General features: G+C 43.8%; 1 non-coding gene across 1 annotated transcript; it reads right to left on the bottom strand.

Moving 5' to 3' along the window:
- Window positions 1–4,780: 4,780 nt before the first annotated feature.
- Window positions 4,781–4,903, bottom strand: LOC144135580 (U5 spliceosomal RNA). The gene has a single exon (XR_013315530.1). It is a non-coding gene; the product is annotated as a U5 spliceosomal RNA (small nuclear RNA).
- Window positions 4,904–13,870: the final 8,967 nt, after the last annotated feature.

Genomic DNA, 13,870 nt, shown 5'->3' with positions numbered 1-13,870 from the left:
CATAGTTTATAGTTTTCCCTGTTGGTATTTCTTGCAGTCCAGTCCCATGCTACCCAGATTACATAGGGATGAATGACTCAAATAGCTTACTGCCACACAGGCAATCTTTTGTTTTCAAGTATTACGGCATCAAACACCGCACCGTAAACAATATTTGAATGCATGCAAGAAAAAGCGACAGTAACACATGCTGCAAACAGTTATGCAATTTGGGGACTTCAGCTTGACAACATGACACGTGGCAGAGCTGCTTTTAGCATGCATTCAGATAAGAATTATCATGGTGGTATCATGTCAAGATTTTCCATGTCATGTCAAGATTTACTACACAAAATGATCAACCTTAGTTTTCCTGTAAATGTGATCTTCTGCTCCAAAAAATTCAATGTCGCATGAGGTGCAAAGTCGCGCTTTTGCAATTAGAACATTTTGTGATGTTGACGACATGTACACAACAAATTTTACTTATTAACACTTTGCATGCACGAGCTCAGAAAAATATTTTCTTTTTTATCATACATGCATACAAACATTTGGCACATAAAATTAAGAGATGAATAGGCTTGAAAGCTATAATTTGTACTATGCTTCAGCTAGCCTACTGAGTTAATGCAGTAGATAATCTTTATGCAACAAGGTGTCCTTTTGTTGCAGTTCTCTCGCAGGAGTTCCTGTAGAAGCCCATGTATTCTTTGAGGCTTTTTTTTTCACCTACTACTCCTTCTTCTTTTTTTCTTCCACAAGTTTACCTGGATATATAACATGGATAGCATATCCTGCTACCTACAGAGTGTGTATTCCAGCGTCACTTGTGCGCCAGGGTAACTGGTGAGGTTAGAGTAGAGGTTTTTGCTTCGAAGAGGTATACTTGCTCAGTTAGATGACTGTATTCTTTTTGCCTGATGACGTCTACATTGAAATCATCTAGCAGAATAATCCAACTCTGACTACAACTGAACCTGCATGCCACACAGTCGATCTGGAGAGTGGCAACACTCACAGGCTAGCGTGTGATACTGATTAGCCACGGCAGAACTGTGGGCATCATAGCGAGTGCAGTTGTGCTGCTACAGGGGGGTTTCGCAGCAATTCTGAAAATAATGGGGAGGTTTGGGGGAAAGGAGCACCTGTGCTTACTGCACAGCACACTCAACTGAGGTTTACCAACACATTCCGTGCAGTTACTGGGACCAGTAGCAGCTAGAACAAGCAGGACATCCTGCCAGTCAGAAATTTTCACCTGGGCATAGCATTTCATGTATAAAAAATGGGAATGCATTTACCAAGACCCTGACCCACCTAACAAAGTTCAACCCTGCCACCAACAATCAGGAGAGTCCACTCAACGATGAGCATCAGGGAACGAAAGGCCTTCTTATTCCAACCAAGTGCGAAGAGCCATGCCGTGGGGACGGAGTCAGGAGCGCAATCGTGACAGAGTTGCAACCCGCTGCTGAGCGCCTAACAGCGTCACTTCCCCAGAAACCCAGGAAATGCACTTTGCCACTGGCAATTCCCACCACCCCGGCCCACCACCACTCCGGCCACCTACAGCTTCCGAACAAGCTGACATCCTGGCGTGCCAGTGTCGTCCCATAGCGCAGATCTCCACTATGCCCACACTCCAAGCCAGAGGCACAGCGCAGTGTGTCATAGAAGCAGAACAGACCTGAGGTGCCACGCAAATTTCTGAAAAACGCAACGCATCCACCCCACCCAAAGATACTTGATGTCCTTTCTTTTTGTTTTCATGCTTTACAGGGTGCCCAGTCAGCATGATTTACCTTTGGCAGTATCCCATGAGTTGTTGTTCAGAAAACTCACTTAAAAAAAAAGAAAAACCCTCCCTGCATATTGTACCATGTTGGAAGCCGCATTAAACTGATAAAACAGCTGTCAGCGACTGAGTACAATGTTGTACTACCGGTTTATGGGACGTGAACAGATTGTATTAAAGAACTATAGACACCTAATTTTATTGTGTTTTCTTCTTTCGAACGATGCGTTTGACATTAGAATACATGGATCACAGCATGCTATTCGCCTATGACCACTAAATAACTTATAATTGAAGACATTCTCCCATGCTGTTTCGGTTTCGTTTCCATCAACCGAACAATGGCTGTGACGTGTAGTTGCTAATGTTTAGGTCACGTGAGGCAAGGAAAAACTCCAATATAAGCGCTGATATGTAACTCACTGGAGATCTTGAAGCAGGCTATTAGAGTTAAAACAAACGACATATCAGTAACCGAAACAGCAGCAGTCGTAGGCGAATACCATGGGGTGTTTCATGGATATCAATGCCTAACGCATAGTTTGAAAGAGCAGAACACGCAAGCAACAAAATCCGTTACGCGCCTGATGCAACACTAGGCCCTTCAAACTGCACCGCATTATATAAAAGATAACGGCAACCTATTAATATGCTTGAAGGTGTCAAGATTTCATTTATTTCCACTTGACTGCCCACCACTATGCAAAGAAGCAAACCTTGAGCACAAAGCGATTTTTAAAAATTTTTTTTCATGATGTGTACGGACGGCTTGCTTTATGCACAATTTTTCCTCAGGAGCCAAAACTGCCCATAAAGTGAGTCGTCCATGATAATACCTAACCGTGTAAAAAAAAGAAGAAAAAAAACTGCTTTGTGATTAAAGCCTGCATCTCTACATATGTAATATATAGTGGTGGACAGTGAAGTGGAAATTAGACGAAATCTTGATAGCTCCAAGTGTATTATTCTGGTCGCAGTTAACTCTTAAATGTTGTGCAGCTTGAAACGTTACTAGGTCCGGCGGGCAGGTTGTGATGAGGTCACGTGACCTAGGTTGCCCACCTGCCACCTTGGGGGGGGGTGGGCATCTAAACAGACAGGCAGTGGCGACATCGTCGAGTAGGGGGATCTTAGTGCTAGCGCACTAAAAATCTGTCGCCACTATAAGCTGAGAGCAACGCCTTTTCCTCACACGGAGAGGAACGCCCAGCAGGCGAACAGGAAGGGACGTGTTTGGAGATAACAAATCAAAATCAAATCAAATCATATTTTTATTCTCCAGCAAGTATCTGGATGGTCACCTGGGCTAAAAGCTGTACGAACAGCTTGACGAAGGCCCAGGAAACCATTACATGGCAGCAGCAGACAGAACGAAATAACAATTAATGAACAATACAGTAGTGGTCGTCAATAAATAAATAGAAAAGAAATTATACAGCGTATGCATGAGAGCAACACAGCAAAAATAAGATAACAGAATGTTTATCAATAATGAATGAATGCAAAAAAAAGAGTACAGTGATGACAGACATTTTCTCATACGACATAAGAATAAATACAGATTACATTTTCACAAAGTATATTCGCAGTTGTTTTGGACTAAATCCAGCAGTATCTTTATATTTATTAAGAAAAAAATGGCAGCTTGTGAGCCAAGGATTGCAGCTTGTAATCAGTTCGAAACTGTGGTAAGGACCAAGTGTGAGTACAATGAGTGTTAACTGTTGGTGTACGATGTTCAAGGGACGCAAGTTGTGTCAAGAAATTACTCATACCTGTGGAAGAAAAGCATGTTATTTGTAACAAATGAAATTTATATATATTATCTGCACGGATCATATTGAATGATGCTATTGTGGAATTAACACTTGATGTTGGTTCGGTGTTTGCGATAAGACGAACAATTTTCCTCTGCAAAACGAGCAGCTTGTTAATATTTCTTTTAGTTGTTGTTGCCCATACCAGTGTACAGTAGTTAATATGAGAATATTTAATATGAGAATAATATTTGTAGTTTAGCGCTGGTGGGAAGAAATGTGCGGCAGCGTGAGATTACGCCAGTAACAGCAGACAATTTTCTAGAGATATAGACAATATCAGCGTCCCATTTAAGATGGGCAGAAAAACACACACCGAGAACCTTATGCTCGCTGACTACTTCTATATGCTGGTCTTGAAAAACGAATGAATTCACCGGAAAAACTGTTTTATTCTGAGCCCGAAAAATAACGGCTTTGGATTTAGTTGGGTTTACGTTGATTTTATTTACTCTAGTCCATGCCGATAGTTTAGTAAGGATATCATTGCATTTTAACTCTAGTGCGCTAATATTACTCCCAGAAATAAGTAAGGTGCTATCATCGGCATAGATTATGAATTTTACTGTGGTGTCGATATTTACGATATCATTGATAAAAGTATTAAATAAAAGGGGCCCCAATATACTTCCTTGTGGCACGCCACATATTATTGGTAAGAATGATGACCTTTGGTTGTTAATACATACGCACTGGTACTTATTTTCTTAGTAGGATTTAACTAAAACCAAAGCTGTACCACGCAATCCCATATGATGAAAGTTTACTAATGAGAATACTGTGATCACTTGAGTCAAACGCTTTACTCCGGCTGTCAATAAATTATTATTAATATTTTCCAGTTATTTCCCTCAGACCTCCACACTGCCCCGAGGTCACCTCATGATCGAGAACATAGAGGCAGCTGAAATCGGCAAACAACGCATGTAAATTAAAACACCGTGTGACGGGCTGCAGACGTCACGCAATAAGTTTTAATTTTTAATGGAATCATTGCGCTTGCAGCATCCGACTAGTCGCGATCATACGAATAGACGAAGGTTGCGTATTTACTTCAGTTACCCTCTTGGCCCAGAGAGCAATACAGAGGGAAGTGATATATAATGAACACATCCCTCTGCACAGATGTGTTCCTCAGGAAGAGGTGTGCAAGAATTCAGTTCTTTCTTTTGATTCATATAATTGGCCTCGCCCAAACGGGCAAGGCCTTCCAAAAATTCGCCTATAGGCTCATTGGTATGCCCCTCCACACGGCAATCTTTAGTAAAAGGCGAAAGATTGATACGGATGTGAGGAGAGGCCTGAGCATGATTACCGAAATCAACCGACCGGGACCCCATCATCCGCAAGATGGCAAGAGATGCCACCTACTCCCTTTCATTTGAACAGAACTTTTGGAAGAAAAAATGAGCACACTTAGGCCAAGTTTGCAGAACCCGGCTCTCTGACTTCATTAGCATAGGGCCTTTACTGAAATTTCAATTCCGTTTGCTCTCTTATTTTGTAAATTCAGTTTTAAGGTTTTGGATTGTGCTGAGGTTTATATCGTTATTTTAACCCATGACGTCGTATCCGGTTTCAAGAACGACGTCACGTCCGGCAATTTTTTTGTAGTTTGAGCCGAGCCGTTGAGCACTATGGCTGGTCGGTGGAAAGAGCGCGCGCGGTTGTGTTGCACGTGAGTAATTTGTTCTTTCTATCTATTGACATGCACCACGGAGTCATCGTGCCCGTTATGTGACACTCGGCAATCCATTGTCAACTTCCTTGCTTTTGCATGCTCCTGAAAAAAGCGGAAAATTTTGACAACAGTCCATTGAACTAACCGTTTGTGCGATGGGTTTTGTACGCGGTCCGATTTTTTGTGTCCCCGCGACTTGGAAAGTGTGTAGCGTATTGCATTAATGCTTCACTTTACAATTGTGTGCTGCTGTTACAATTGGCTCCATACGGAGCCGCTTTCAAAAACAGGTGCACAAATCGCGGCGAGATAAGCGCTTACGCTTTGATGTCGGCAGCGCGAAAAATGTTCTTCTTTTAAATTCCTATTTATTTCAGAAAACAGCACTTGAAAAACTGAGAGGCAGTTTTGTGGTATGCGCGGACCTTCCTGATTCCAGCTTCTAGTCCGGCGTTCGCTTGCTGGCGCAGAGGCTGAACAAATGGGACGTTAAAATGCTGAGGCAGCAAAGGCTTTAATGCGCCTGGAGGTGAGCCCTCCACCTTCTGTGAGAATTTTCAAACGAGTGCTGTGCCACCTGCACCGAGCATCGGTTTTACTTGGGGAAGGTGTTTGGACCCAGGTGGCCAACTAGCATGGAGTGCATGAGGCAACTGGAAAAGCAAGCTTCCTTTTAGGCCTCTAAGCTTAAGACCTTTTTTACAGCTGATGCTGTAAAGAGCCCTTAAAGAGATGAACACTGTGGACAATGTGCTTGATGTCCTTTGACTGAAAGCTTGTGAGGTGCACAAATAAAGCTCACAAGGCACTGTTGCTGTGTGTGACAGGTCATTGTGGTGATATTAGAAGACAGTGCAGCACAACAGAACAGGGAAAAGGAGCACACAGAATAAGCGCTCGTCCTGTGTGCTCCTTTTCTTTATCCCGTTGTGCTGCGCTGTGTCTTCTAATATGCTATACCAACAAGCCCAAACTACCACTTTGTTAAGATTGTGGTCATTACAGGTTTCTTTGATTTGGCTGCACTCTCTGCACTAGTTCTCTGCACTAGTTCTGCACTAGTTCCGCGGTGGTGCCGGCAGCATCGGTTCAGGCAGTTCAAATGCAGCTTGGCACTGGCCGCTTCCAAAACGAATGGTCGAGTGCAGGCCCGATTGTCTGATAGCCTTGCTGTCGTCACGAAATTGGAGCCAACTGCATGCCGCCGACACCAGCAACTACCACCAAAATCCTGAAACACTTGGAAGAATTTTCAAGCAGCAAATTGCCATGAAGTTTTACCATGAACCTGCTCTAGGAACTTGTCGTTTCACAAAAGAAAAAAAATTGTTGCATGTATACACACAGGCGGCTTACGAATTAGCACTGATATGCTGCCCATGCGCTCAGTGAGCACTTAAGTTTTCATTATGACGACTCAGTCACTCACCTCCTCCATGTGTAGGTCGAAGAAGCAGAGAAGGTATGGCCCGAGTTATTTAATGAAGTGATGACAGTTATTCGTTGAAAGGTTATGGTTTATGGGGGTTTAACGTCCCAAAGCGACTCAAGCTATGAGGGACACCGTAGTGAAGGGCTCTGGAAATTTTGACCACCTGGTGTTCTTTAAGGGAGCATAGATGCCTAACTTTTGGGTGCATGTTTTCTTCTTTGTAATGTAATGACACCACTGCGGTGGCTCAGTGGTTATGGCGCTCGGCTGCTGACCCGAAAGACGTGGGTTCGATCCCGGCTGCGGGGGTCGAATTTCGATGGAGGTGAGATTCTAGAGACCTGTGTACTGTGCGATGTCAGTGCACGTTAAATGAACCTCAGGTGGCTGAAATTTTCGGAGCCCTTCACTACAGTGTCCCTCATAGCCTGGGTCGCTTTGGGACGTTAACCCCCATAAACCTGACCAATATTTTTTGTAATGAGGCATAAGGCATTATTATACACGGATTACTGCGTGGTATGCTCCTACGGCTGCTGAATAATTTATAACTGAATTTCTTTCTCGTGCTGTTTCAGTTTCAACAGCTGAACGATAACTGTGGCATCAAAGAGAGGTTGTAGGTCATGTTAGACGTGAAAAACTGCAGTATAATTGGTGCTTCCACATTTGTTGTCATTCCGGCTCTTGAGAAAGGCTGGCTTCAGCACTGCAGTAAATTAAAGCGATAAAGCAACGATTATATCGCAGGTTTTTCATGCCTCATGTGACCTAAAACACCTCTGACTTCACAGCTCTCATTCGGCCGTTGAAACCGAAAGAGCATGACAGAAAAATTTGATTATAAATTATTTCGCGGTCGTAGGCGAATACCACATGGTGATTCATGCATAGTAGTGTTAACATGCACTGACATCGCACAGTACCCAAGCCTCTAGAATTTCGATGGAGGTGAAATTCTAGAGTCCCGTGTACTGTGCGATGTCAGTGCATGGTTAAGAACCCCAGGTGGTTGAAATTTCCAGAGCCCTTCATTTATGTTCTTCCTTCTATGTTTCTATTTTTTTTTCACAGGTTAGGAGTAGATATTTGTTATAGTTTCACTCTTTTGAGGAAAATCGGGAGAGGGTTCTTCATCTTGAGACATGCAGCCCAAAGGATAGAGCACAGGGGTGACTCACACAACATTAGTGTTTGCGTTTTGTTCCTACTGTTCTGTGTGCTTAAAAGAACATCTTGCTGGGCAAGTTAGTAACTGTACATCTTTTTGGTTACAGGCGCGAAAACAGACACGACACAAGGTAGAAAGACTGGACGAAGCGCCACTCGCAACTGCTTTATTTGAAGGCAACACGGACAACTATATACCATCGTACACGCAAGGAATGCTATCATCTTCAGGGTTGATAAGATAGCGAAGGAGTGAAAAAATTGTTCTCTGCCTTATACAAAGATATGGACGTGCTTGCACCCCTTGCCCCCAAATGAGGCATTGACATGATCTTACGTGGTGCTATGCTGGTAAAGGATGTGTGCTGTATGCATATGGGTGTGTGGCATTCAGATTCAAGCACCAACACAGGGCTTCTAGTGCAGGAGGAAAAAAAGCCTCAAGGATGTAGATGAATAGTTTGCCTTTTCTGAAAAATTCTGTGGCAGGAGGCTTTAATACATGTCAGCCCACCCCTCATGTAATACTCCCTTGTGTGCTCTTGAGGTACAAATAAATAAATAAAAAGTAGTGCCCTTTCAAACAGTATAATTTCCAGCTTTGGTGCAAGATTTTCGGTGGCCCCTTCAAGGAGTGTTTGCCCAGAGCTTGTAGTGATTGCTTAATGGCGCTTGGTCCCAAGAACTAGACAGTTAACCAATTGCCCTTGTGCCACTTGATGAGAAAATCTGAGAGGTTAATATGACAATTCACCATAGCTGTGAACAGTAATGAGCTGACGTATTGCCGAAGAGAATTGAGGTCATCTACTTGACAGTGGTAAGAATTTTGAGTTGGTTAGAGCACAGATGGCTTATCATCTTCCATATCTTAATAGATGTGGCATTGTTGGCATGTGTAATGAAAAATTTGTTTCGATGTGTGTGGCTGGTGAGCTGTCAGCTCGAGCATGACAAAGTAAGCTCAACCAGAAGTACCTGCGCTGTTCGAGCTCAGGGCAAGAGCTTTGAGCGAGGCCACTGCACTGTGTCCTTGTTGTACATTTGGCTTTCGTGGTGCTCCAAGTTCTCCTTCCCCTACCTCTGTTAGGAATGTCACCATGTAGCCGAGAGAAAGTGGTGTGGTGTAATTAGAGCAGTGGCATGGCCATAACATCCATCTGCACAGCACTGCGTAAGACTTGTTTGCTGGATTGGCACTGCTGTCAGAACTGAGGTGAGTTATGAGTGGACCGCTCTGGAAAAAGACAGTAAAGCAGTGGAAAACATGCCACGAATAGTGGAGAGCTATAGTTTGAAGGCAAACTTTGAACTTCAATGCCTGTGTTGCCATTGCTGTCAAAGTTATCTGTGAGACCATCAAGGGCAGCACCTGTTCTGAATGCATCGCATAGCAATAGATCAGAACTTCGATCTTATAGTTGGCTCATGGGCCTCACTGCAGGAGGTATATGAATTGGTTCTGATTTCACATTGAGAAGCATCAAATTCAGCAACCTTAGTATTCACAAGTACAGTAAAACCTCGTTAAGGCATACCTCATGGCACTGTGGAAAAACTATGTGCAAAGCGGCAATATTGTCACGAAGACGACGAAGCTGGCAGTGGCGCTGGAACGGAAAGGTTACGCTATAGGCGAGCGGCCATTAAAATCATCTCGCTGCCATCATTCATCGCCGCTTATTATTTGGCTGGTTGCCACGTAACATTTGGTGTGAGATGCGGGGTAGCATCCCCATCCTAGTCCTGGAGCTCCGGAGTCATCCGCCTGCTGTGGTCGTCGGCTGTGTGCACCTGGTTCGCCTCACCCGGCTGTGCATCAGCCCGCTGAACCTGAACCGACCTCGCCACTCACTTCAGCCCCGTCCCCCGCCCCGACCACAAGACACGAGGACGTGACGACGCTGCCACGACCCAAACCCATGACCCGACCAACCCGAGACGTTGCCCACACGTGAGGACACCGCCCCCCTGCCCATGCTGATCGGTGCGTCCAAGGGCTTCGGCCCCTGGCAACCTACGACCCGGAAGCTTCGTGGACCAGGATTCATTGGCACATATCTTTCATCGTGGCGGCCAGCACTTCTCCCCATGCCATTTCTGTTGTACCGTCCTCTAAACCCATCGCCACTGAGCACGTTTCTTAGTCAATGTCTTCTTCTATTCACGATCGGGACAATCGCTGGGCAGCCCCGGGTAGGGTCACTAAGATGACGAAGCCGGCAGTGGCGCGGGAATGGAAAGGTCGCGCTATAGGCGAGTGGCCATTAAAATCATCACACTGCTATTGTTCATCGCCGCTTATTATTTGGCTGGTCGCCACGTAACAATATGCCCAAACTGAAAGCAGCCTGAGTATATCCGTTGACCTAGTAAAAGATGATACCTGAGGCATTTCAAAGGATGCGCAGGTGAAAGTTTTTAATCACATATCTACTAGCGCAGCCTCGAAGGCATATAAGCCAGGTCCCGGGTACCAGCTGCTCTATTAAGAATGCGCAGGCGAAGCTTTTATATCACATAGGTGCTAGTGTAGCCTCGAAGGCACGTAAGCGAGGTCCTGTGTCCCAACTGCTCTTTTAGGCCGTATTTGAGTGAACAGGCAAATGTCTAGCGCGCATGCAGTTTCTCCAACGGTATGGGTTTAGCTGTCTCCAGCTTCCATGTCGGCATTGCTTTCATTGGATGACGTTTTGCCTTTGATGGAAGCAACAGTGTAAATACCAAACTGTGCTGAAGAAGTCTTGGACTGCAGTGTCTAATGCATCACCAATCATGCAAAAAAATGAGTCTCCACAATGCCTTCTCTGCAACGAAATACCTCCTGTAAACGGGAGGTATTTAGGCATACCTGCTGTATTCCGAGACCTGGATTGGGAACAGTTGGGGATAAGAGTTAATGGAGAACACCTTAGTAATCTGCGATTCGCAGGTGATGTCGCTAAGTCGCTCAAGAGATGAACTGCAAAGCAAGATCAGTGAGCAGAACGGTGGGTTTAAAGAATTAAAGGAGTATAGACTCCTAACTTTTGGGTGCATGTTTTTTGTTTGTAATGATGTACAAGGCGTTGTTATACATGGATTACCACCTCGTATTCTCCTATAACCACTAAATAATTTATAATCGCATTTCTTTCTTGTGCTGTTTTGGTTTTGGTTTCAACAGCCTAATGAGGACTGTGACGTCCACATGTGCTTACAGGTCACGTGAAGCATAAAAAAACTGCATTATAATCGCTGCCTCCACATTAGTTGTCATTCCGGCTCTTGAGGAAGGCTGGCTTCAGCACTGCAGTAAATTATAACGATGAAGCAGCGATTATATGGACGTTTTTCCATCCCTCACGTGACACAAAAGTACTCTTTGACGTCACAGCCATCATTCGGCTGTTCAAACCGAAACAGCATGACAGAAAAAATTTGATTATAAATTATTTAGCGGTCGTGATAGATAGCGTAGTAGTATCTGCCGCATCGTAGAGCAGAAACATGCCGCCAAAATTGTGTGTCTATACTCCTTTAACATGCAGAAAAGCAAAATAAAAATGCTCTTGGCCATTCCCTCCAATGCAAATGCTGTGTGGTGTATAATTTTGTTATGTGCTGACCGGCCAAAGAGTGAGGCGCGATGGACGATGGCAGAGATATGATTTAATGACCGTTGGCCTAGTGCGAGTGCTCCGTACCGCGCCAAGGCCAGCTTCGTCAATCTTCGTCACAATATTCCTTTTTCTCATGGACATTGTCACATGTAGGAAACTGAGTGGTATATCATCGTTTGTGTAAGAACTTAAGGACACTGAGAAGTTCCCTAGGCAGCCGCTGACCACACACCATGCATGGAAAAATTGCTTTTGAAAAGTAATTAAGTTCAATTAGTAATTACTTTCCTAGAAATCTCACAGAAGTAACTAAATTACATTACAAATTACTGGTCTCAAAAAGTAATAACATTACATTACAATCTTAAGTAATGAAAATTACCTCTTATATTCGATACTAAAATGTTGCGCAGTGGTCATAGTTTGTGCAGAATTTCTAGTTTTTTGTTTGCACCGTCACTGAGCTTGAAAATGGGCGTCAGAAATTTTGCCCCTGTTTAGTCAATTTGAGCAGCCGCTTTGCTAATGCAGATGAGGTCTTTCTCATATCACTCTTCAATCAGAAGTACACCGTTCAACATGTAATATGGTCCCACCATCCTGATTTTGAAGAATTTGTTATCCGGGAGTGCATTGACTGCTTATTCACGCTCATCATCCCAGAAGTGTATAGGGGCGCAGAGAAGCTGCCAATTCTGCTGTTCAATTCTGCTGACCTGCACATGATTATCTCTATGTCCAAGTTTTGTGCCATTTCCTAGTCCCTGGCATATATTGGACCTTTGACTTTATTAAAACTTTTGTGAATGTGCTGGCACAAACTTTTAGAAGTTCGTTTTCTGGCGCTTGCATGTTCTTTTTATATTTTCGTTTTCAATTGGGCTGAAGTTTCATGGCACGTCCAGTCCGTCAACTATTTCTTGGCGTTTTCAGATACTTTGTCCAGTTACACTTGTGCACTGTGGAGGAGCCGCAGCTGCTCTTTAGATGCTTTGGCTCCTTCTTTTGTGCAGAGCAGCAGCGGCGTCTTCTCCGCAGTGCTCAGGTGCATTTAAGCAAAGCATCCAAAAATGACTAGCTTGGCTGGCATTTTCTCTTGGTCTCTGAATGCATCATATGGTCAGAATTTGGCAAAATTATGGACATGTATACCAGGGAATCGTTTAAAAAAGTTATCCAGGATTTGTGTTGTGAATAAAAATAGCGCAACACGCATAATTTTTGGTTTTGTGAAACTGCAGATCACACAAACCAAGAACAGAATAGCAAGGTTCTACTGTATTTCTTTGAAGGGCTGTGACGATATTAAAGGGTGTCTGGCAACCTGGAATTGTCAGAGGAATTTCATTTACTTGGATGGATTACGGGGAATTGTGAGGGATACGATCAAGAAAGTGGCGAAGTCTAGGAAAAGAACAGACTGAAATTAGCACAGAGGTCTGCCGCGAGTTTTAACGGTACTGTGAGTGTCCAGCACACGGTCCGTTTTCATTGGCGTGACATATTTTTGCTTATAACGAATATAAAGCATGGCAGCCTGTCTGTTTCAGCTGTCTTTTTCTTGTCTTCGATTAAGTGAGCATTGTATATACTGGTTGATTCTGTACAGGTTGCCACACTCATTAAATTTGGGCTGGTACATATGAATAGACACAGCTACGTTGAAAAGTATTTTCTGTGGAATAAGCTGTAGTCATAGTAATGTGCAGAATTCATGCACTTTCAGTGTACTGATGCAAGGTGGCACGCTAAATCGATCTGGAAATCTTGCTCTCAGACCTCGTCAGTCTTGTAGGCTATTGCAGAAAGAAACAAATAGAAGATAGTTTCTCTGTGGTTCGAGCTGTGATGATGAGGTCATAAAAAGCTGTTACTTTTTGTGGAAATCGCATGGTGCTTGTCCCGGTGGCATTGCTACTGTCGAAAGGATTGCCAGAGTGTGCCTTCATTGGAAAGGCAGTAAAAGGCAGTGCTTCTCACTGATGAGCAAACCAACCTTTGTCAGCCCTGTTGTTCAAGGGTTCCTTCTTGAAAGCCTGAAATATTCTTTTGCAGTACAATGAGCAGTGTATGAAGCCCCTGAAAGCATGCAGAGTGTTCCGTTTAGAAATTTTCCTGAATTTTCTCGAAGTAGAGTTGTTTGTTCCTTCTGTGAAAGCACATGTAATGTCAGCACATGTGGCCACCACTCTTGTGGACCATTAAAAGAAAGCAAAAACTTGTGAGCACAATTTTGACAAACTTCCAAGTCTAAGAGTCCGGATCAGTCAAGCAATTTTTGTCTGGTGAGAAGGGAAACAGCTGCTGAAATTCATACACAGATTCCTATTTGAAATGTGCCAGCATCTGTGGGTCCGTTACGGCTAGGGATTCTAATGTGGTGAAACCCAT

The sequence above is a fragment of the Amblyomma americanum genome, chromosome 5, assembly GCF_052857255.1.
Source record: "Amblyomma americanum isolate KBUSLIRL-KWMA chromosome 5, ASM5285725v1, whole genome shotgun sequence".
NCBI lineage: Eukaryota > Metazoa > Arthropoda > Arachnida > Ixodida > Ixodidae > Amblyomma > Amblyomma americanum.
This window is presented reverse-complemented; position numbering and strand designations above follow the sequence as displayed.